The 22,667-nt window shown below is 32.2% G+C and overlaps 1 protein-coding gene and 1 pseudogene across 4 annotated transcripts in view; both read right to left on the minus strand.

Annotated features, from left to right (window-relative positions):
• Window positions 1-22,667, minus strand: part of TCF12 (transcription factor 12) — a 292,040-nt gene that overhangs the window by 238,750 nt on the left and 30,623 nt on the right. The gene's annotated exons all lie outside the window — the stretch shown is intronic.
• LOC112469696 lies at window positions 17,762-17,880 on the minus strand (annotated as a pseudogene).

Genomic DNA, 22,667 nt, shown 5'->3' on the forward strand with positions numbered 1-22,667 from the left:
TCAGTTTTTAAAATTCAAGAAATTCTGGATTCTAAAGCAAATCCAATCTCAAGGTTTGAGGCTAAGAAACTGTGGAGTCATACTTTTATATTTAAAAAAAGTAAAGTTTATATAATTTGTCTGCTTTCCTCTACAAAGTTCACTAATTGCAATCTTCTATAAGTTAGAAAGAAGAGGGAATGAGGGAGGGAGGGAGGAACCCACAATAAGGTTACTGTCTTTAACTCCTCTTTAATGTTTATTAATCGCCCTTTGGCCAAAAAGGGCTTAGCCTGGACTACAGACAGCAGTAGCAACTGAAGAGTGACTATGGGAGACAGAAGTAACAGGAAAGGGATGAATACATATTAACATTTTAAATATTTAAATCAGGACTTTTTAATCTTAAGAACATCCCATATTCTCTACAGTCACTCTACAGTCACTTTATATAATAAATCTGTAGAAATGTTACATATTTTAATCCCAGACTATCAAACACCTATAACATTTACTAGCTACCCAAATGCATATCCTAAAGATAATTCAGAATCCATATCTACTGTAAGAGAATCAGATAATATAAAACAGAATATAAATGACTTTTCAATTAGCAGTTACTTTTTAGATTAGATGAGCAACTGTTTATCCCTTAGATACAGAATTTGTTTGAATTAAATCAATTTAAATCACTAGTCAAGAAGATTCCACTAAATGCATTCTTCTTCCTTGAAACATTAAAGCATGTTCTACGTAATCAAGGTGTAGATATAAGGGTTTTTTTCTTTAAAAATGTAATAATATTTAAAAGCAGTAATGTGTTTTAATATTTACTGAGGTTAATTTTATTAAATTTGTCTGAAACTGAATGATTTGGCTATTTCATTCACAAAAGTAAATGAAACAGTAATTAAGTCACTGCAAGATGAACCAGCTCCAATTCAACAGGCTAGCTACAGATTTCATGGAAGTCTATCATTACAACTCTATTAGAAGTAACTGCCATCAAAAATCAATAAAAATTTCAAAATTACCTATATGTTTAATCTTTGTTTAAAACATTTTAACTCAATTAGACATATAAAATGTGATTATAAAAATTTAATTTAATTTAGTTATATCAACCAAAGAAGCTTAAAATTTTGAATAATTCAGTATATTCATGTTTAACCATCTTTATTCTTTTCATTTTTTAATAAACTCTATGAGCTTATATGGGTCTTGCTCACCACTGCATCTCCAAAGCCTACATGAGTGCCTGAAACTTAGTAGACATTTAATAAATATGTGCTAAATAAATAAATTACATCTAAATTTAGAATTAGTAAACACTATACATAAAAGTAAACTATCTTTTTAAAAATCTACTGTTCAAAGCTTATTATTTCAGTAAATTAATGAATTCAGAGTCTTATCAAGTTATTTTTTGCAAGTTCATATTGTTAGATGAATTACCATTAGCCCTGAATTTCTTTATTACTGAAAATACAGAAAGATGAGGACTTGTAGCTCTAACTCTAGATGAATCTATGAAAGTGATGATCACATCATAGCCTAATCCTCTGCAAATGTCAAAAACTAACTTCTAATTCTGAATATTGAGAATTTAGGTAATTCAATAATTTATCTAACTACTATCTACTATGTGCTCAGCATTATGCTAGGCATCCCATATATAAATAATATCTATCCTCAAGAAAAGCACAAATGTGAGAGAGAAGAGTCAAACATGACTGGCAGGGTGAAGAAAATCTTACAAAAATGAGAAGTAGACTAAAATTGAAAGTCACGTTCATTAATGAGATGACAACTATCTGGCTGTCACAGGAATGTGGAGTAGGATATGGGGGAGCTGAGAGGATGCTAAAGCCCAAGGTGTCAGAGAAAGGCATCATGACCAGAGGGCACAGCATAAGCAAAGGTACAGAAGAATACACACACGCACACACAAGCACGCACACACATACGCACATAAACAAAGGGAAAGATAATAAAATTTATTTTTAAAAGTGAGCTAACATTAAACTATTTTGAAATGGACAGCTCTTTTTATAAAACATTCTTACAAGAGCCTTTAACAAAATAACTTTAATCAATATTATTCTCTCCGGAACCTAAAATTCTAGGACTAGCATAAGATTTACGAAGTGGTCCCAGAAAAGTAACTCAGTCTGCTGTTACCTAAAATAAATTGAACAAATCTTACATCATATCCTTTGATGTTTAAGCTCAAGTCAAAACCACATGATCAATAGCTTCGAATATTTACATTTCATTTTTACCATTCTTATGTCAGTTATTCTAAAACTCCTAAATTTAAATTCTTTCATATCTATTAATATTGTCTCTTCAAAAAGAACCATAATTTCCTGAAGGGCAAAAACCATATCTTAATAAGTCTTCAAAGATCCCCACACGGATCTAGAAATATTGTAGATATTCAATTAGATATTGTTTATTGAGATTGGGATTTTTACCTTTTAAAGCATTTGCTACTTTAAAATGCACTCGATATTATATAGGCTTACAGCTTTTCTTTCTAGTTGATCACACTTGATAAGAAATCCAGAGAACGTGTAGGAATTAGTCTTTTGAGAATTTTTAATCTGTACCCTGCCATCATAATCTAACACCAGATTTGATTTAGTCCTTCAGAGAGAATTCTATTACTCATCCAACTTACTTATAGCAGCTGCAGGAGATACCCTAAGAGTAGGGTGTGCAACTCTGAGTTTACGCATTAACCCGACAGTCTAAATAATGCAACCCCTGAAATTGAGATATTATTATGCTTCATAATTGTTATACTCCCATGATAAACTAATGAAAAACTTAACATGAGAAAAGATTCTTACCTTTTCTACAGAAAGGCAAAAATAGAAAACATTCTAAAACATTTATTGAAGGAATAAATAAATGTAATGAATTAAAAATGTATTTAGGCTATTTTGGTAAATCATCACTTTAAGCATCTGATGAGGGGAAATCAGGTAAGCTTCAGCAGTAACACAAACTATTATTTCTATGACTGAAGGATAAATGTATAATTGTAAAGGTGATTATGTTTAAAACATTGGGTAGTAGTCCATGAATACACTTGAGTATTTAAAAAAAAGAATAGTTTGAGGGTAAACACCTGTTAAGAATATGTGTGAAATAATACACAATATTATAATTTGAAAAGTATGAAACTAAGGATATTTCCCATACAAGAAAATGAACTTATTTAAAAGCTTTGATTATATTACATGTATACCTTGTTTTCAGAAAAAAAAGAATGTTCCTGTAAAGTGCCTATAAAGTGATTTTATTAAAAATTAATTCTCATTATCTTTTAATATTTTTTAAATATTACAAAATAAAATGTAAAAGAGAATGCAAAGGATAAAAGATTGCAACAATCAACAAAATCCGTGGTGAAGCGATTAAAGAAATAAGACATCCAATGAAAATGGAAGTTTTCTAATGATAATTTAGTCTTTTAATCTTGGTGTGTATTATGAGAATTTCATTCTAATCCATCATTTTACCGATAGCTCCAGGCAAACCCTTCCTATAAAAATCAAGCTTTTAGCTTTGTGAGCTTTATTTCAAGTGATTATTTATACAATAGCTCTGGCTGTAGCTGGCTGAACTTGAAGTCTGATTTGCTTTGTCTCTGTTGTTTTTGTTATCCTTTGAAAATTTTTTAATGATAAAGAACCCAGGGCCTATTATTACCTGGGTAAAGAAAAGTACCTTCAAAGAAAGATTACATAATTTACACAATAATATAACCATGAAGTTCTGAAAATATAGTTATAAGTAGTGTCCTCCAGTCTATTTCCACTCAGTTTACACCATGATCTCCCTATGGAAAGAATATCTTGCAGGTAAATGAAACTGACCTGGGTCTATTCAGCTAGCTTTTTTCCTTTTCCTTTTCCGCAAGCCAGACTGTTGTATATTAGAAACAGAAAGGTCTGTTTCTTGAGCTTCCATCTCATAAATACTAGAAGCTTCCATTTTCTTTCACATGCTTTTAGAATGTATAGTACCTGACTAACTTTTAATACATGAACCAACTTTTATTTTTACTAAACCAGTCATACTCTCATCTCTTTACATTACTTCTAAGACCTCAAAAGTTCCAAAGTGTTTGACTTAAACAGTGGCTAAAATTAAAGGCACAGAAAACAGTTTGATCTTGAAAACTGGACCAAGAATTCTGTACCTCACCATGGAATCATAAATTGCAATCAACAGCTGTTCCACTCACTGGCTATTTTAAACCATTTAATATGATCTGTAACAAGACTAATTCTTTTCTAAATAAGCATGTCAACACTTATACTAAAACTATGCTGTTCTTCAAAATTGTCTCCTTAGAAAGCTTAATAGCTATTTAACTTATATTGCCACTTTTCAAATAATTTCAGAACTTTCTTTTCAGAAAGCTCCATCATAGAATATTTACTAACCACATAAAGAAATCACTCTTGTTACTGTGTAAACATTGGATTAAGACTCGGCCTGGCTTTTCCAACTTTCCTTCCCACCACCCCCTCTATTCACTTAAATCTGGCCTCTGCCTTTTCCTTTCTCTTGGTTTTTTGAAATCAACACTATGAGAATTTATAGGGTGGGAATAAACCTTGAAATGACCCAGGAGAACAGAAAGTGGAACAAAAGAAATAGATCTAGAAGCAGACAATCATTTTCATGCTTCTCGCGTACTAGTATCATGGGTAAAAATGTGCTAAAGGCCATGAATGAGTATTTTAAAAAAATAACAAGCTGTATAATGTCCATACTTTCTCTTGAAAGAACTATCTTCCAAGCCAAAAGTTTCTAAGTCAACATTCAGGAGGATTAGAAGAGGGATGTTTCCAAAACGTTAATTGAAATCACTATATTCTGAGCTCTGCCCATGGGGCGGGGCGGGCGGAGGGGGCAGGGGAGCTTATACCTTACCTCCTTTCCTACCAACACTCCATCTCCATATTCCTTCCTATCAGTCTGCTCGTTATGCCCTGCACTAAGATTAACTTCCTCCACAACAGTCGGTGTTCTAATCTGAAGCCAACCCAAACCACTAAGAATGCTCAAATACAAATGAATGATGCTCAATAAAAATTTCCTGAATTGGACTTGAGTGGAAAGGCTATGAAATAGCAAGAATTTTTGGTAGACTAGGCAACCTCCCAACACAGCTGCTGTCAGCACAGGTGCCCTTTTTATCCCTTACTTTCTAAAATAATATCATATACTAAGGATGCTGGGAGCCAATAACTAAAGTAGATGAGGGCAATCTGTTCCACTACTGAGCAGTATAACTGGGTAAATCATTTAAATCATGAGTATGAAGAAAAATCTATATTTCTGGAGAAAATTACTAAAAACTCAGTTTAAATAAATTAAACTGCTTAATTAAGATTAAGTTAGATGGGAGAAATTCTCCTTTTGTTCTTGTAATGCTGTTTTTATAACTTGAAAAATCAAGATCACTCTTTACTTCAATATATTAATATAGCACATAGAAATATACACACATATTTTCTAAACCATAAACTCTCCTTACCTTCTAATGGACAATTAATTATGTACATGTAGAATCATTTCTGACTGCATTTACCTCAACTAAGAGATTCAAATTCAGTTATTCAAGTGAGTCTTATTTTAAAAACGAGGTACCTAAAAATTATTTAAAAATATATAAGATAGAGACAAAGTAGATGACCAAGTAGTTGCAGAGGTTTTTGTAAAGGAAATTAAAACCAGGCCTTAGAAAGAGGACTCCTTTGTCTGATGTGGAAGGGAATTTAGATATGAAAAGAATACCCTGATCCAAGTCAGGGAGCTCAGTTATGCTCTAGCCTTGATTCTGAAAAGCACAGTAAAGGATCAGAAATAATCACTGCATAAGTGAAGATTTTCCGAAGCTTTCTTTTTGCTCACACATACAAGTCTGTTTCTGGGTCCATAATGGGAAAGGAGCAGGCATCAATTATTCTTGAGAAGTAATATCAGAAAGGTAGTTTATCAGAAGGAAGGGGGAAAATAAAAAAATAAAATGTTAAAATTATGTACATATAGTATGAAAAAAAAATAATGAAGAAAGGTAGTAAGCTCCTGAATAAAGAAGACAAAACTACTCAATTTGCATGACATAAAAATTAATATAACTACACCAATGAAACTTTGGAGGAGGGAATCCCAAAATGTTTATAATAATCAAGGCCAAGAAACAGAAATTAATTGCATGATGCTCGTATAATATGAAATTTGTAAAATGTTCATAAATTATTTTTGTTTAGTTTTCATTACTATTTTGGGTTAATAAATATAAAAATATATAAGGACTCAGGTTTGCAATTTTAGTCCCCAAAACCTGTTTTACCCACAAAGTCAAATTCCACAACTGTAAAATCACCAATGGTATTTCCAGAAAAATAAGCTTCAAGGTTCATATTTTGTATGTTTTCAGATACATCTACTCATATTTCCATGGTCTGGCAATTTGTGGATGGACAACTTCATTTTAAAGTCTAGTATGACAGTCTATCAGCACTTTCCCAATTACGAAGAAAAATAAGACGTAGCAGAATCCAAATAAGTAATATACCAAAACATGGTATCTCAAAGAAATCTATTTTCTTAAATAATCATTAAAACATTTTGCACTAAGCAATATGCATTTCCAGAACCTGAAACATATGGAGATGTAAATGTTAAGACTTGGTCCTTTGATTAAAACTTTATAATTTGATTAATAATGGTTACAGTAATACAAGGTAAGGTATGCAAATGCCCGAGCATTGCACCTTTTTACATTATTTTTTAAGAAATATTAATTTAAATGCTTTAAATGTTTTGAAAGAAAACTCTAGTGATAACTTGAATTTACACTCAAGCAAATTATAGACTAGAGATAATACTATTTGTGGATATAAATAAACTTAGATTTCCTATTTTTATTAGTTTATCCTAATATTAAGAAATGTATACATAGGTAATCTATGAAAATTCAACTTTCTTTTCTAGTCTTTGAGCGAAAAGAAAAATGAGGATTAAAGTCGTTCAAAACTTTTACTTACCATAATGATGCGTTTGAAAGATTAACTGGAAGGGTATTTATAATTTAGCTAGATTTAAAATTATACACTTACTTAAAATATAAGATATAGAGAGCTGAAGAAAAAAGATACAAGGTATGGAGGAATAAGCTAAAGAGCACCAAGAGGAAGCAACCGGGCATACCCCCTCCCCGCCAAAAAAACAAAAGACAAGGTCTAATCAAAACATCATGGTCAAGAAAAAGGTGCAGGGAGGGGCTTGCTAGACTTAAAAACACTTAAGGGGTAATTACCAAATGCAATGAGTCATCTAGCATTGGACCAGGTTTGGAGAGATCAACGGCAAGTATTTATTGGAAAACTGAAAACATGTGAGTATAAATCAGGTATTAGATAAGATAAAAATATGCTGACATGATTGTTAAAAAAAAACAAACTGTTAACTAAAAAAAGCATATACTAAAATGACATAAACAACAGTATAATTTTAGTAAAAAACTAATGTGTATGTACATTTACATAGAAAAACATCTGAAATAACATATACTAAAGTATTAACAGTACCATCTCTAGGTGGTGGGAACATGGTGTTATTTTTCTTTATTTACATTTTTTAACTTTATGTATATTTTTCTCTGAGTATGTGTATATTGCTTTGGCAATGTTGAAAATATAATTTGAAATGTAAAATTAATATATATGCTTTCTTCCAAATCACTATACGAATGCCATTTTTAAAGTCCAGAATCCATAACTACACTTATTATTCATTACACGAGATACATATAGTATATAATTAATATATTTTTGTCAGCCACCGTTTTGAAGAGCTAATTTTGGTGATGGCTGTCTTAATGTAAAGTACTGACAGAAAAATTAAGTGGGGTACATTCAATAAAGTAGTCATCCAAATGTGAGTACTTTATTTAACACTACGTGACTTAGAGTCAGCAGCATGTATTTGCCTCAACTGAGAAACAAAATAATCATTTTCAGGTTTCCCAACATAATTAACTTCAGAAAGCAATGTAATTTTAAAGCACCAAATAACTGGCTTCTAAACAACAAAACCTGTAGTTGAACTGGGGGCAAAAATACATAGATCCACAATCGTACAAGTAACAGGCGCCTTTACTCCAGACTAAACATTTAAAAATGGCAAACCAATATAAACTTGAGTTAATACAAAACGATACCAACGAGATCAATTTTAGTTTTAAAAATAAAGCAACTTATTAGAAATAATATATATACAAATACTTGCATATAAAATTATAGCTTCAAATATTTGTATTAAAGTTCAAACAATAAATTCTAAAAGTAAAAACAAACAGAATGGCGAGACAAGGAAAGAACCAAACAAAATGTCAAAGAACCTAGTAGAAGAATTAAGAAAGCAATAAGTAATATAAAAAAAGACAATACAGTTAAAACTCACAGCAAAATTTATGTCTACATGAAAAGAAAGGTCAAGAAGATGATATATCCTCCTAGGGTAAAAGAGTAAGAAAAATTACAGTTTTTCAAAAATAAAGATTACACTAAAATTGAAGGCAATGAAACAGTCTAATAAAATAATTATAATACTTTTGTTAGACTTAACACTTTTACATGATACTTTCGTGTACATTATCTGGGGTGACACAGTGAAGCTGCATATCAGTCTCACTTTAAAGACTGGTACAGTCTTTGAAGTCAAGGCCACACTGTCTTGGGGACAGAAATCCAACTCTGAGCCCTTATTTGGTATGACTATTAAGTAGACTACTTGTATTAGAATTACCTGCTTATTGTCACTGCACTGCATTATTGTTTATGTGACACTCCCACTAAGACTACAATTCCTTGCGGGCAAAGATTATACCTTCCTCGAGCCATCTTTGTAGCACCACCACCTGACACTATCTTTTTATAATAGATGCTCAAAAAGTCTGTTAATGAACATGTATAAAAGTAACTAAAATAACTTATTACATGAATTCGTTTAATTACTTTTATAATACACATATACAGAACCCTCACTCACAGCCCCAGTTAAAAGGGCAGACCTAGGCAGCCATGTTTGTACCAGTTAACAACAATCATGTCCCTAACCGCAACTAACTTAATGAGACATGAGCAGCCAATCTCAGACTAGTCAATCCCTGGGCGAATTAATCACCAAATGTTCTCTCTTGCAAACTGGACTCAAGAGGCAGACAGAAAGATAGTACTTAAGCTGTAGGTCTTGTGAATTTAGGCAAAGCAATAAATAACTAAAGGAAGCTCATCTGTAAAAAGAAGAGCAAAAAGCAAATATCACCTAGGAACCTGCTGAATCAAAAGACCATGGCCCCTAAAGGACAGAGAAAACAGACTCAGTTTCTATTTTTTAATTCCTATAAAACCTAACTGTATTTGTTTTCATATTGGACTTCCGAGATTTAAATATCTTTACTTGAACCAGCCTACGTGAGTTCTTTTTTTTTGCAACCAGGTACTATAACAGCTATTTTAATTTTCCACAAACAACTACATATTCCTGAGATTTCAATTAGCAGCTATATGCAGATAACTCTAAAACTCTAAAAATGTTCTTCTAAGCACCACATGACAGGTTTCAGACATTTAGAAAACACCTAGTACTATAATAAACTATCGACCTAGGATTAAGAATAAAGCTATAACATCATGAGTTAGTATATTAAAATTAAAGTTAATATCCATCACCTAGGTAGCAGAAAAAAATATAAGAATCACTAAGAGAAGTTTTGTGTAGATAAACTCATATACATCTTTTTTCACTTGCTTGATGCTTTCAAGATTCAATCATGTATGCATGTATCAATAATTTGTCCCTTTTTGATGCTGAGTAGTTTTCCTCTATACGGATGTGATATATCCATATTGTGGTATAATTTTTTAAATTTATTCACCAGTTGATAAATATTTAGGTTGTTTCACAGTTAGTATTATGAATAAGGCCACTATAAACATTCTGGAAAAACATTGTATGCACACGTTTTCATTTTTCTTGGATAAATTCCAGGGAGCAGGAATATTGGGTCATATGGTAAGTGTATGTTTGACTTTATAAGAAAATATTAAACTGTTTTCCAGGTGGATACATCATTTTTCATTTCCACTTGCAACATATGAGAGTTCTAGTTGCTCCACATCCTCAGCAACATTTGGGATTATCACTTGGTGTTTTGGGTTCTTTACCTTAGCCATTCTAATCAGTGTGCAATGTATCTCATTGTAGTTTTAATGTTCATGTCTCCGATAACAATGTTAATGACAATGAATATGTTTACAAATGTTGCTGGCCATTCATATATCTTCTTTGATAGAGGGCCTATTTAGATCCTTTGTCCTTTAAAAAAAAAAATTATAGTCTTTTTTTAGTGTAAGTCCTTTATATATTACAGGTACAAATCTTTTTCAAATATAATTTTCGCAAATTAAGAATTCACATTATATAGATAGCTAAGAACTTTGGAACACTGCTAAGAACTTTGATACACAATTTCTATTACCACCAAGTGACAACATTACAAAGTAGAAATATATAAAAGTTTTCTATTGGTCCCTTCCCAGTCGTACACTTTCTTACTCTCATTCCGCCATGACTATCCAATGTGTTTCTATCAGGCACATTTTGCTTCCACAAGATACTTCCAAACATACTCACAGCATAAGTCAGTCTATTTCCTCTATCATTCCCGATTTCTCAGGAATGTATGGTTCACAACAAGCAAGTAATACTTACTGAATGATTGAAAGTATAAACCAAATTAAATAAAAAGAATTTTGTTTGAGGACTCAAAAGTCAAAGGGAGAAATATTTAAATTAAGTTAAAAAATCAAATAAAATTGACATACAAAAATATGATTTTACGAAAATTTCAAGGAATATTATCAGTAAAATATTACTATGCTTTCAATAAACTTTAGTCCAGTAACTTCTGATCCTGAAGACTCAATTTTAGAAGGCACAAGAAAGTAAGTAAAGGCATACCTCAGGTTCAGTTCCAGACCACCAAAATAAAGTGAGCAACACTATAAAGTCACAATCTTTTTGCTGGTGGAGGGTCTTGCCTTCAATTTGTAAATAACATATTTGGCAGTGCAATAAAGTGAAACACAATAAAATGAAGTATGCCTATAAATCAAACTGCTACTACCATACATAAGAAGCAGAAGCAGGAGACAAGAATATTCAAAAATCAGAGACTAAGCAAAATGTCAGCAAACCAAACACTGCATATTCTGTAAAAGAATTAATAGATTAATAATTCAAGAAATAACCCATGTCCTAAACCGCCTAGAGTTATATTGTCTAATACGGTAGACACCAGCCACACATGCCTATTTAAATATAAATTTTAAATAATTAAAATTTAAAAATCAGTTTTACAGTTGCACTAGCCACATTTCAAGTGCTTATTAGCCATATGTGACAGCACATATTAAAAAACACACTCATCAATGCCAAAATTCTATCAGACAGTGCTGGCCTAGGGTATTCGGCAGCCCTGACTAAAGAGCCTAAGGAAGCTATATTTTTCATAAGATTCTTTTTCTATGAAGGAAATAGAGCACTTTGCTTTTAGTATTTCTTAGTGAATACTAAAAAGAATATTCATATCATATGTGTAAGCTATAGACAAATAATGGAATATAAATACTCTTCCGTGGGTGGTAACCACAATGCTGAATTTAGCTTTATTATTCTCTTGCTTTTAAAAATAATTTTACCAAATGTTTCCCCAAAAATATATATTTTGTTCTGCCTGCTTAATTTTATATTAGCAGATTCAAATTTTTTCTTTATATCACTTGTTCTTTTCACTATTTTCACTTACTCTAAGTTCATTTTCATTCATCTAAATAACACTGCTACTCGATATACTACAAAGAGCCCAGTTCTATTTAAAAAAAGCTAAACCTGAATCAATTAAATCATCACCTATGTATCAAAGCTGTGCAAGTTACAAACACAAAGCTTAAGATTCCAAATGATTCTCTATAAAATGAATGTTTTTTCATAAACATTTAACTGATCATAAACCAAAATGAGAATAACTTCCTGTGCATCAAAGACAGATTTTAGTTGCTTTACAGTCATATATGTTTTCTTTCCTTTAAAAAAAAAAAAAAAATTGTAGAGCATTTGTTTATCAAAACGTGGTCCCTCAATTAGAAGAATCAGATCACAGGGGAACTTGTTAGAAATGCAAATCCTCTGCCCAATTCCAAAACCACTGAATCAAAAACTCTGGGAATGGGGTCAAGTAGTCTATGTTTTAACTAGCCCTCTAGGTCAAGGGTCCCCAATCCCCCAGGGCTGTGAACCAGTACTAGTCTGTGGCCTGTTAGGAACCAGGCCACACCGCAGGAAGTGAGCAGCAGGCAAGCAGCGAAGCTTCATCTGTATTTGCAGCCGATTCCCAGCGCTAGCATCACCGCCTCAGCTCCACCTCAGATCAAGCATTAGACTCATAGGAGCACCAGACTCTAGTGCCAAAAAGGTTGGGGACTGCTGTTCTAAGTGATTCTGATGTGTGCTAAAGTTTAAGAACCTCTAGAAAAGTATCTCAACAATCAGTATACATGAGATGTTAAACACATGTATGAATAGAAATTTCTAATAATTAACCAATAAACTCGATTACTAAAAATAGATTACCCCTTTGCTATTGTTGAACTTTAAAAACTTTAGCTTACTCTAAAATATTATATTCAAAACAATTAACCAAAATATACACAAAATACAATAAAGCTACAAACAACTCTCTCTACATATATACATAGTTTACTCTCTATATGTGTATATATATAGATATAACTGTAATCTTAATTTTTTTAATTAACCATTTTCTGATTATGGTCTCTTTCTCTTTTTTTTAAACCATTTTCCCCATATATACCTTGGCCAGTTGCCTTTCTTTGGAAAATATCACATGTTCTTTTCTAATTTTTCTAACAGAAATTTTGTTCTTTATGATTTATAGTGGCTGCATATGTCCTGGGCTCATAAATGTATTGCAAATACTTTCCCAAATGTGTAGTTTGCCCTTACACATTTTAACTTAGATTTATAACAGAGTTTTGCTTTTTTAAACTGAAAATATTTTTTAGCATACAGATAAATATAAAATATAATAATGTATCTACCACCCAGATTTAATAAATGTTATCTTACCACATTCATTTCAGACCTTTAAGAAATGTTACAGATAACAGAATTTTTTATAGACTAAAAATTTTTCATATTTCCCTTTGATTTTCTCTTTTTAGACTCAGTTCTTTCTTACTCTAAAATCAGATAGTCAACTATTATTTTTCAGATAATTTAACATTGGAAAATTTCAAACATGTAAAAAGAAGACAGCTTTTACTATTCACTTAATGGTATACCTTGTTTCATCTCTACAGGAGTCAACGAACCTTTTTAGTAAAATGCCATACAGTAAATATTTAAGTTTTTGTTGACCAATGGGTCTTTCTTCCAATTATTCAGTTCTGCCTCTGTATTGCAAAGCAGCCATAGGCCATATGTAAAGAAATGGGTGTGACTGTGTTCCAATAACTCTTTATTTTTATTTTTTAATTTTTTTAATTTTTTTTTTTTAATTTTTTTTTTTCGTCTCCCTTTCCCTCTCCCTTCTGGTAACCACTAGTCCACTGTCTATGTCCATGAGCTTTTTACACCTACAGCGCCTAGTCTTCCTAGGTGGTCTCCCATCCAAGTACTAACCAGGCCCCACCCTGCTTGGCTTCCAAGGTCAGACAGGATCAGGCTTGTTCAGGGTAACATGGCTTGTTCAGGATCAGGCTTGTTCAGGGTAACATGGCTTTATTTTTAAAAACAGTATGCAAGCTAAATGGACAGTAGGTTACAGGCTCTGATCTATAACCCTACTCACTTCCTCATTAAAGTATATTTTGAAGAACCTCCCATATATCACTTCATCTCAACTGTTAAGTATCGCTATACCTCTAAAAGGTAAAGGCTCTTTCTTTATACATAATTATAATACCATTATCACATGTAAAAGAGTTAACAAAAATTCTTTAATATAAATATCCAGGGTTCAAATGTTCAATGATCTCATAATTTTAAATTTATAATCTGTTTGCATCAGGATCCAAATAAAGTCCAGACACTGCAACTGTTTGATATATCTCTTAAATCTCTTAATTTTTAGTACCACTGTTTAATGTTGAGTGGGTTAAAAATGTGCCTCCCCCCCACAAAATGACGTTCATGTCCTAACACACAGTACCTGTGAACGTAACCTTATTTAGAAACAGGGTCTTTGTAGAGGTAACTAAGTTAACAATCTCAAGATAAGGTCATCCTGGATTTAGAGTGGACCCTAAATCCAATGACTTGTGTCCTTATGAGAGAAGAGCAATTTGAGACACAGAGATACAGGAGAAAAGGCTATGTGACGATGAAAGCAGAAACTGGAAGTATGCTTCCACAAACCGAAAAATATCATGGTGACAACAGAAGCTGGAAGAGGAATTAAAGGATACTGCCCTAGAGCCCTCAGAGGGAATGTGGTCCAGCCAACACTTTGATCTTAAAATTTTGGCCTCTAGAACTGTCCGAGAATAAATTTCTGTTATTTTAAGGCACTCAGTTTGTGATATTTTGTTATAGAAGCCCTAAGAAACTTACATACCTACCCAAAAGAACATTCTGCAATGTTGGAAATGTTCTATATCTACACTGTCCAACACAGCTGTTGAGCACCTGAAATGTGACTAGTGCAAATAAGAATCTGAATTTTTAATTTAATTTTCATTAATTTAAATTTTAAAATGTGTCTCCTCACGCTTTTGCTTTAAGATTTTGGGGTGGGCGGGGAGGGAATAAACTAATAGGTTGTTCTATAGCATTCCTCACAGTCTGGATTTTTCTGATTATGTCTTCTTCCTATTAGTTAACATTTTCATCTTCTGTATTTTTCTATAAGTTAATAGTTTAACTTAGATGCTTAATCAGATTGAGGTTCGATTATTTTTGAGGGGACAGGGGGCAACACCACTTCATGGGTGGCATTTTGTCTTGTATCAGGAGACAAATGTTCCAGCTGTCTTTCTCTGGTAGTGTTATTATCTATGATGTTCATACTTCTACTCATTAATTTATTAGGGCTTACAAAATGGTGATATTCTAATTTTACAATTCCTTTCTCACTTGTTAGCTATACTGTTCTATAAAAATAATGATTCTATAAAAATAAACTTCCTTTCATCTACTATGTAGTTGCCCAATGATATAGTTCTTATAGGAAAGGCAGGATAAATGCTCAATTCTTTCCTTATTATTTGGTATGACAAGATGTTCCAGACTTAGCTTGTACATTTCACGGCTCAATTATGAAACCAGCTATATTTTCCAAGTATCCTTGACTACTTTTAGTGAGAAATACTGTGCAGAGACCTCAGTTTAGATGTAAACTTTTTTTAAAATTTAATTTTTAATAAAACTGTTACTTGGAATTAGCTATGGGTCAGTTGTCTGGCATAATAAACAAAAAGATTTTTAGTTACTAACATTTTATTTTTTAACATAGTCACACAGGTTATAGAGCTAGGCAGAATTTTTTAGGTAATTCAATTTTCCTAAGATTCTAATAGTTTAAAATCACCAAAAGAAAATTCAATTATTACATAATTAACAATTATTAAAACACCCAAAATTCACACATATTTTCTTTTCTAAAGTATAGAAGTATAATTATATAAGAAGCATAGGAGTATAATTATAATTATATATATTTTTAATGTAGGGTTTAGTAGCAAATTCAATGACTCCAAAACAGCTTTAATTCTTGCTTTAGCCTACGTTTTGTCAACTATAGATAAAAGCATCTTGATTACTAATATTTTAAATGAACTGTTACCATATCCTGATTATTATTACATCATGGCCATCAGCTACATGTTGGTACATAAATCTCAATGTCAAAATAAACTTAATCTATTAAATCACAAAAGATAGCTACAGATATGTTGCTTTCCATTTGCACATAAGCTAAAAATTTTTGTCAAAAGAGATTCTTTATTAACATTTTACCAACACTGCAAAAAATTTTTAAAGGAAAATTTGGGGGGAATGTTTACAAAATTAAATCAAATATATTTCAAGGAGGTCCACTATTTACAATTAAACAGCTAGAAGTCTAATGTTTGAGCAAATGTATTTAACAAATAACATTTACAAATGGCCAAACTACAAAATCAAAGACAGCACTTAAATAAATTTTTTTGTAATAGCTTACCTAACAAGCTTAGCCAGTGACAAATTTATTGACCAAAATCAGGAAGCAGATACACACAAGGGGTTGGTATAAAAGAGTATGAAATAAATTAACATATACATATACACATATATTCATACACATATTCACATACATGCAACTACCTGTCTCATCTATAATTATTTCTATAAATGAACAGACTAGACTGATGGACAGATACCGAGAAGGAAGAAAGATGAGCTTTATATTAATTCTTCAGATTTCAACTGAACGCTAAAGGATTTTTTCTTTCTTGCTTTCCACTTTTCATATTTAAAAACTCCTCCTCCAACAATAAGAAATCTGGCTTCCATTACCCATAAAATATTTGTCTATTTGCTCAATCCTGGTATACATAGAAAGTACAATAGTTTAGGATTTGCTAACCCATAGCTCTGCACAAAAAAAGGAAAGCCTACGCACTAAGTTCAATATTTTTTTGAGTTCTTTTCGTCTTCCAAATTGAGACCCTATAGTCCAAATATTGTATGCACAAGTTATTTGTGTTAATTTGTCCCCCAACCCACATGTAATTATATTATTCATTTGAAGTCAGTTGAGTTCATTTGTTTTATTCCTTTTTCAGTGGTTTTTTTCTCTAACTTTATAAATTTTTTAAATGTGAAACACTAACATAGTTCCAAAAGTCAGAACCATACAAAAAGCTATAGTCAATAATGTCACAACCTCCTCCAATTCCGTTATTCCCGTTCCCATCCCTCATTCATTCCACCCTGTTCCCACTCACTGTGTTTGTGGTTTCTGGTTAATCTTTCCCATATTTCATTTGCAGATATATGGGTATTTTCTTATGCTGCCTTCTTTCTTACATCAAGCAATATAGTATAGATGCTCTTTTGCACTTTCCTTATGGAACTCAACCATATAATCCTAGAAATCATTCCATATTAATTCACAGAAATTCCATTCTTTTATATACCTGCATTGTGTGCATGGTACCATAGCCTATTTAATCACTCTCTTCTGTATTAACATTTAAGTTGTTTCCAATATTTTGCAATTATGGATAATGCTACAATGAATAATCTTGTCCACGTGTATTCCTGTATTGCTGGAGACAAATCTTCAGAGTAAATTTTCAGAAGTAAAATATGGGTCAAAAAGTAAATGCATATGTAGTTTTGTCATATTCTGCCAAAGTCCCTTCCAAAAGAGTTATAGTAATTTGCATTCTCACCAGCAATGTATAGGAATGGGTCAGACATTTTAGTAATGGGAAAAAAACCTTATTATTAGTCACTAAGCATAAATAACTCACTTCTTTTATAATAACTTCATTGAGATATAATTCACAGACCACACAATTCACATATTTAAAGTAATAATTCAATACTTTTATTATATTCACAGTTGTGCAAGCATCAAATCACTATCAATTTTATTTTATTTTTTTACTTATTTCTTCTATGCTTACAGCACCTGGTATTCCTACGTGGTCTTCCATCCAAGTACTAACCAGGCCTGACCCTGTTTAACTTCCGAGATCAGACGAGATTGGGCACGTTCGGGGTGGCATGGCCGTAGACACCACTATTAATTTTAAAAAATTTCACCACACAACATCCCCAAGAAACCCACACCCATTAACAGTCATTCTTCCTTGCCCTCCACCTCAGGCCCAGGTAACCACTAATCTACTTTCTATCTTTATAGATTTGCCTATTCTAGACATTTTATTTAAATGGAATCATACAATAGACAGCCTTTTGTGACTGGCTTCTTTCACTTAGCATATTTTCAAGGTTCATTCATATTGTAACATGTATTAGTGCCGTATTTCTAGTTTATGGCCAAATAATACTTCATTGTATGGATATGCAACATTTTATACATTCATCAGTTGGACGTTGGTTTGTTTTCACTTTTTAGCTGTTATGAATAATGCTGCTTACATAAACACTCACATACAAGTTTTTGAGTGGACATGTTTTCAATTCTCAGGTATATATTTAGGAGTGGAACTGCTGGGTCACATGTTAACTCAGATAAACCTTTTGAGGACTAGCCATGCTATTTTCCAAAGCAGCTTGCACCATTTTACATTCCTACCAACAAGATAACCTGCTTTTAACTTGACTTATATTATTAAGCCACCTTCTATTCCAGTTCTAATAACTAGCACAAAGTAACTCTAAATGTAATGATACATAATCAGGTCATTGGTGAATAAGATTAGTTAACTTTCCTTGTGGTATCATTGATCTAAAAATTAATCAGCAATGCATATACATAAAGTGCAGGATATAAGAGTAAACTCTTATGTGAAGAGTCTATACTTTGCTGTCTCTTATTTCTTTACTACCACTCTCCCAAGACTTTTGAGCCCTCCATTTTACCACAACTGCTCCTTTCAAATTCATCAATAACCTCCACATTGTTGAGTGGTCATTTCTTAATCTTCATCTTAATTGACCTCTCAGCAGCATTTAATTTTTAGTAACAGTGGTTTCTTCCTTGAAAAAATCTCATTTCCCTTCCATGATACCACACTTGCCTCATTTTCCTCCTTATTTCTAGACATGCCTTCTCAAGCTTCTCTTGCTCATTACCCAACTTCTAAACGCTGAAGTGCATACATAGTCTTTTGATCTCTTCTTTATCTACACTCACTCTGATGTCATGGCTTTAAATTCCATATATATTCAGATGACTCCCAAGTTGATACCTCCAGCTCATACCTCTGCCCAGCATCCCAGACCAGAATATCAAATTATCTACTAATAGCTCCAACTGGATGTCTAATAGGTACTTTTACATGTCTAAAAGTGTATGTCCAGTCTTATTATTAAAAAAAATAAACTTGGTCCTCCTTCAGTCTTCCCTGTTCTCAATTAATAGTAACTCTTCTTTCTGTTGCTCGGGCCTAATATCCATCAGTCATACCTTAATATCCCCAATTCAAGCACATGTTATCTATAGCCTCCTAACTGGTCTTCTCTTTCTACACTATTCTCTACAAAGCAGCCAGGGTGATCCTTTTAAAACATTAAGTCAGATGGCCTTCCTTCCAATGGCTTCCCATTTCACTCAGAGTAAAAGTCAAAGCCATGTTGTTGCACTTTCAGACAGATCCTATTTGCTTCAAATTGACTGAAAAGCAACCTGATCCCTCTTAGGTTAATGCTCCAAAAGTAATACTATGAATGGATCTAAAAGAAATTAATGGGAGCCAGCTTTTTCAACTATTTCTAATTAAATCTAAGCCAAAGAAATAGATATCGAAATTATATTCTCACTTAATAACCACTGAGTAGCTCAAAAGATTTTTTTTTCTAGCTAAAAGGACAAGTCGCTCCACCTTACTAGCTTAATATGAAATAACACTCATTTTTTTTTTTTTTTATAATTCCACTATGGTTACTGTGTTCAAGTTTCCTCAGATAAGATCTCCAATGGATACAATCCCTGAAACTTGATCTCCATTTTTTCACCCTAGTGAAGCTGAGCTGAAAACCACGAGTGGTGCCCTCCATATCATCTTTGGAAATGAACATCCTTACTCTCTTCATGAATTTTTCTTGAACTCACAACAAGTCCTAATCAGTTGGTTCCTCACTTCCTCTCCTCTGAGTTTGGCCCAATCCATCAGACAGCAAAAAGTCAGTAAAAGTCAGCGAAAGTCAGTAAAAGCAGTAAAAGTCAGCAAAAAGTCAGGCACGCCACAGTGAGGAAAGAGGCACACCTGGTGCTTGGAAGACACAGCTCTGACTATCCTCCTCACTCAGTAAACTAGACAGATTCAAAGAGAAAAATGAGAAGATGCCAGAGTTAAAGAAAAGCTCAAACTAGAGCCATGAATTTCAGGAACTACATAGAACTCATCAAATTAATAAATTATTATGTTCCATCTAATACCAACAAATGTCCTTGAAAAGGTATTTCTTAACTGATCAATTCAGTCTCTACTCTCAATAACCAAAAGGGGGAATTTAAATGTTCTTTTTTTCTCTACATTTACGAAAAACTTTCTTCACACTGGGACAGGCAAGAAGGTATTCAAAAGAACGTTCTTTATCAGGGCATTTTAGAGTTTAATACAGTAATCACTATCAGTAATTATATATCCAAATTCACCTTAATCCATTTTATGCCAAAAACATTTCTATTATTTAATAAGTTTTTTTACATATCTTTAATTGACAATCAGTTGGCATTAAAGTTCATGTTCTAATACATTTAACATAAACAAGCCTTTTGTTTGAATATTTTCTCAAATTTTGCTACTAAATGAGGAAAAAAAGCTTAAAATTTTTTAAATGTCAAAGTCACCTGAAGGAGAAATGACAACAGTCCGTATCTCTCATAGTCATACATCAAGTGACTACAATCAACTCTATCCAAAGGCAAACAGAAATAAGCTACAAAAAGAGCTTAAACAAAGCTCATGCGCTCTTCTCCACCCTATTTTCACGTATCAACAGTCTCTGATTGTAACAAGGCTTACCTATCTCGCTAACCCCAAGGAGGTCAGTTTTTAGCTGTTTAGATTACAGAGCAGAATGAAGATTATACAACATAATTAAAGCTAAAAATTGGTCAGTCCTGCTAAAAATTGACAAGCTGAGAAATAACTATAAGTAAAAAGGAAATAAAAAATTAAAATGCCACTTATATAAATGCACAGTAACTGGAAAAAGGTTTGCAAATAATCAAACAATTCTATCATCCTTCCTTATAATGCAATACACTATTGCTGTATTAAAGCAAAATACAAAAGTATTCATGACTATAACCCTGATAAAACAGATATTTAGTAAGCTTTAAGAAAACAATAAGAATGTATAAAGATTTTAATCAAAAATGACTTAAATAGTGTTATAAATTCACCTAAATATAACTTATGCTATCATAAATAGTGAAGAACTATATATAAATCATTAACTATCAAATCATTTTCCATAGTGGTTAATCCAAGAGCTTCTGTACTCCACTTGCTTTAAGGGAATAATAACTATACTGTGAATGGGGAATATCCCTAAAATATTATCAGACCCAGAAGATCCTGGCACTCCCCTAAGGCCCTAGTCTTTTCCCCTAGACCTGGTTCAGTAAACAAAAGCAAAAAGCTAAATGTAAGCTTTGAGTTTAATTATGTACTTTAGATATTTCTTCAACAAATAAATAATTTTAAAAATAAAGGCTGAAGTCTAACATTTCTAAGTAAAAGATGCATGCAAATAACGTGTGAAGTCTTTTTCAGACAGGATGTAATAAAATAATCCTAAAACATCTGATTCAGCAGCTAGCTTTTACCTTCCTCTTCATTTATAGATTAGAGGGAGAAAATCTTTTAAAGTTTTTGTAAAACCAAAAATTTCCCTATTTTACAATGAACTAGCCTAAAAAGTAGGAACTGCATTTTACATCTGCAGACAGTGGTGTTGCTTAAAGCTGGGTTATCATTTCAAATAGCTTCTAATAAATCAAAATGGCAAAATGTCCACCTAGTCCCTGGAACGGTTTTCCTTAAAAGTTTGACCAGCATCTATCTTTTTTTTTTTTAAAAAAAAAGAAATAACAGAAGAGAATAACAAAATCAATGTACAAAAAAATTCAAGCAAGTCATTCGTACATAAGGAAACTGTGTTAATATAGAAATGACTACTCTTCTATATGTCCCATTCTCAACTGTGGTTCCATATATGAATTAAACTCTAGTACCTTAAGACTTTCACTATATGGACTGAATTAACTTTTAGATATCTAGAATAATATTAGTTATGTATCATTCTTGGGAGAATTTTGAAAAGTCATCCAAATCATTTTGAATTTAGATAAGGAATTGTGATTGGAAAGAGATCTACAGAAATTATTAGCCCTGGGATCAACTATAAAAAATAACACAGTATCCTTAAGATATGTAGTCTATGATGACTACATATACAACTTAGTAAAAAGCTAAACAGTCTATTATTTGAATATAATTTTTGATCATTAATAATTTCAAATTAAAGCCATTAATGAACTAGTTTTCACTAAGTATTAACCATATATCTGGTCCTTTATAATTAGGCACAAGAGTATTGAGCACAATTCCTGACCGCAAAAAAGCTTCTTATTAATAAGACCAACACAAAACATTAAACATATAAACAAACAAACAAAAAAATGTGTGAATCATGTTAAACTCTATGTAATTCCATATATAAATTTTAATCAAGAGTTTGGGAAGGAAAAGATTCCTGGAGGTTATAGTAGTCAGAGAAAGCTTAATAACAAAGGTGAAACCTGAGAAAAAAAAATTCTGAGATGTAGTGTTTGCAGAGGCAGAAAAATGAGAAGGCATGCTAGGCAGGAGGCACAATGTGAGTGA

Source organism: Pteropus alecto, unplaced genomic scaffold (genome assembly GCF_000325575.1).
Source record: "Pteropus alecto unplaced genomic scaffold, ASM32557v1 scaffold86, whole genome shotgun sequence".
Taxonomy (NCBI): Eukaryota; Metazoa; Chordata; class Mammalia; order Chiroptera; family Pteropodidae; genus Pteropus; species Pteropus alecto.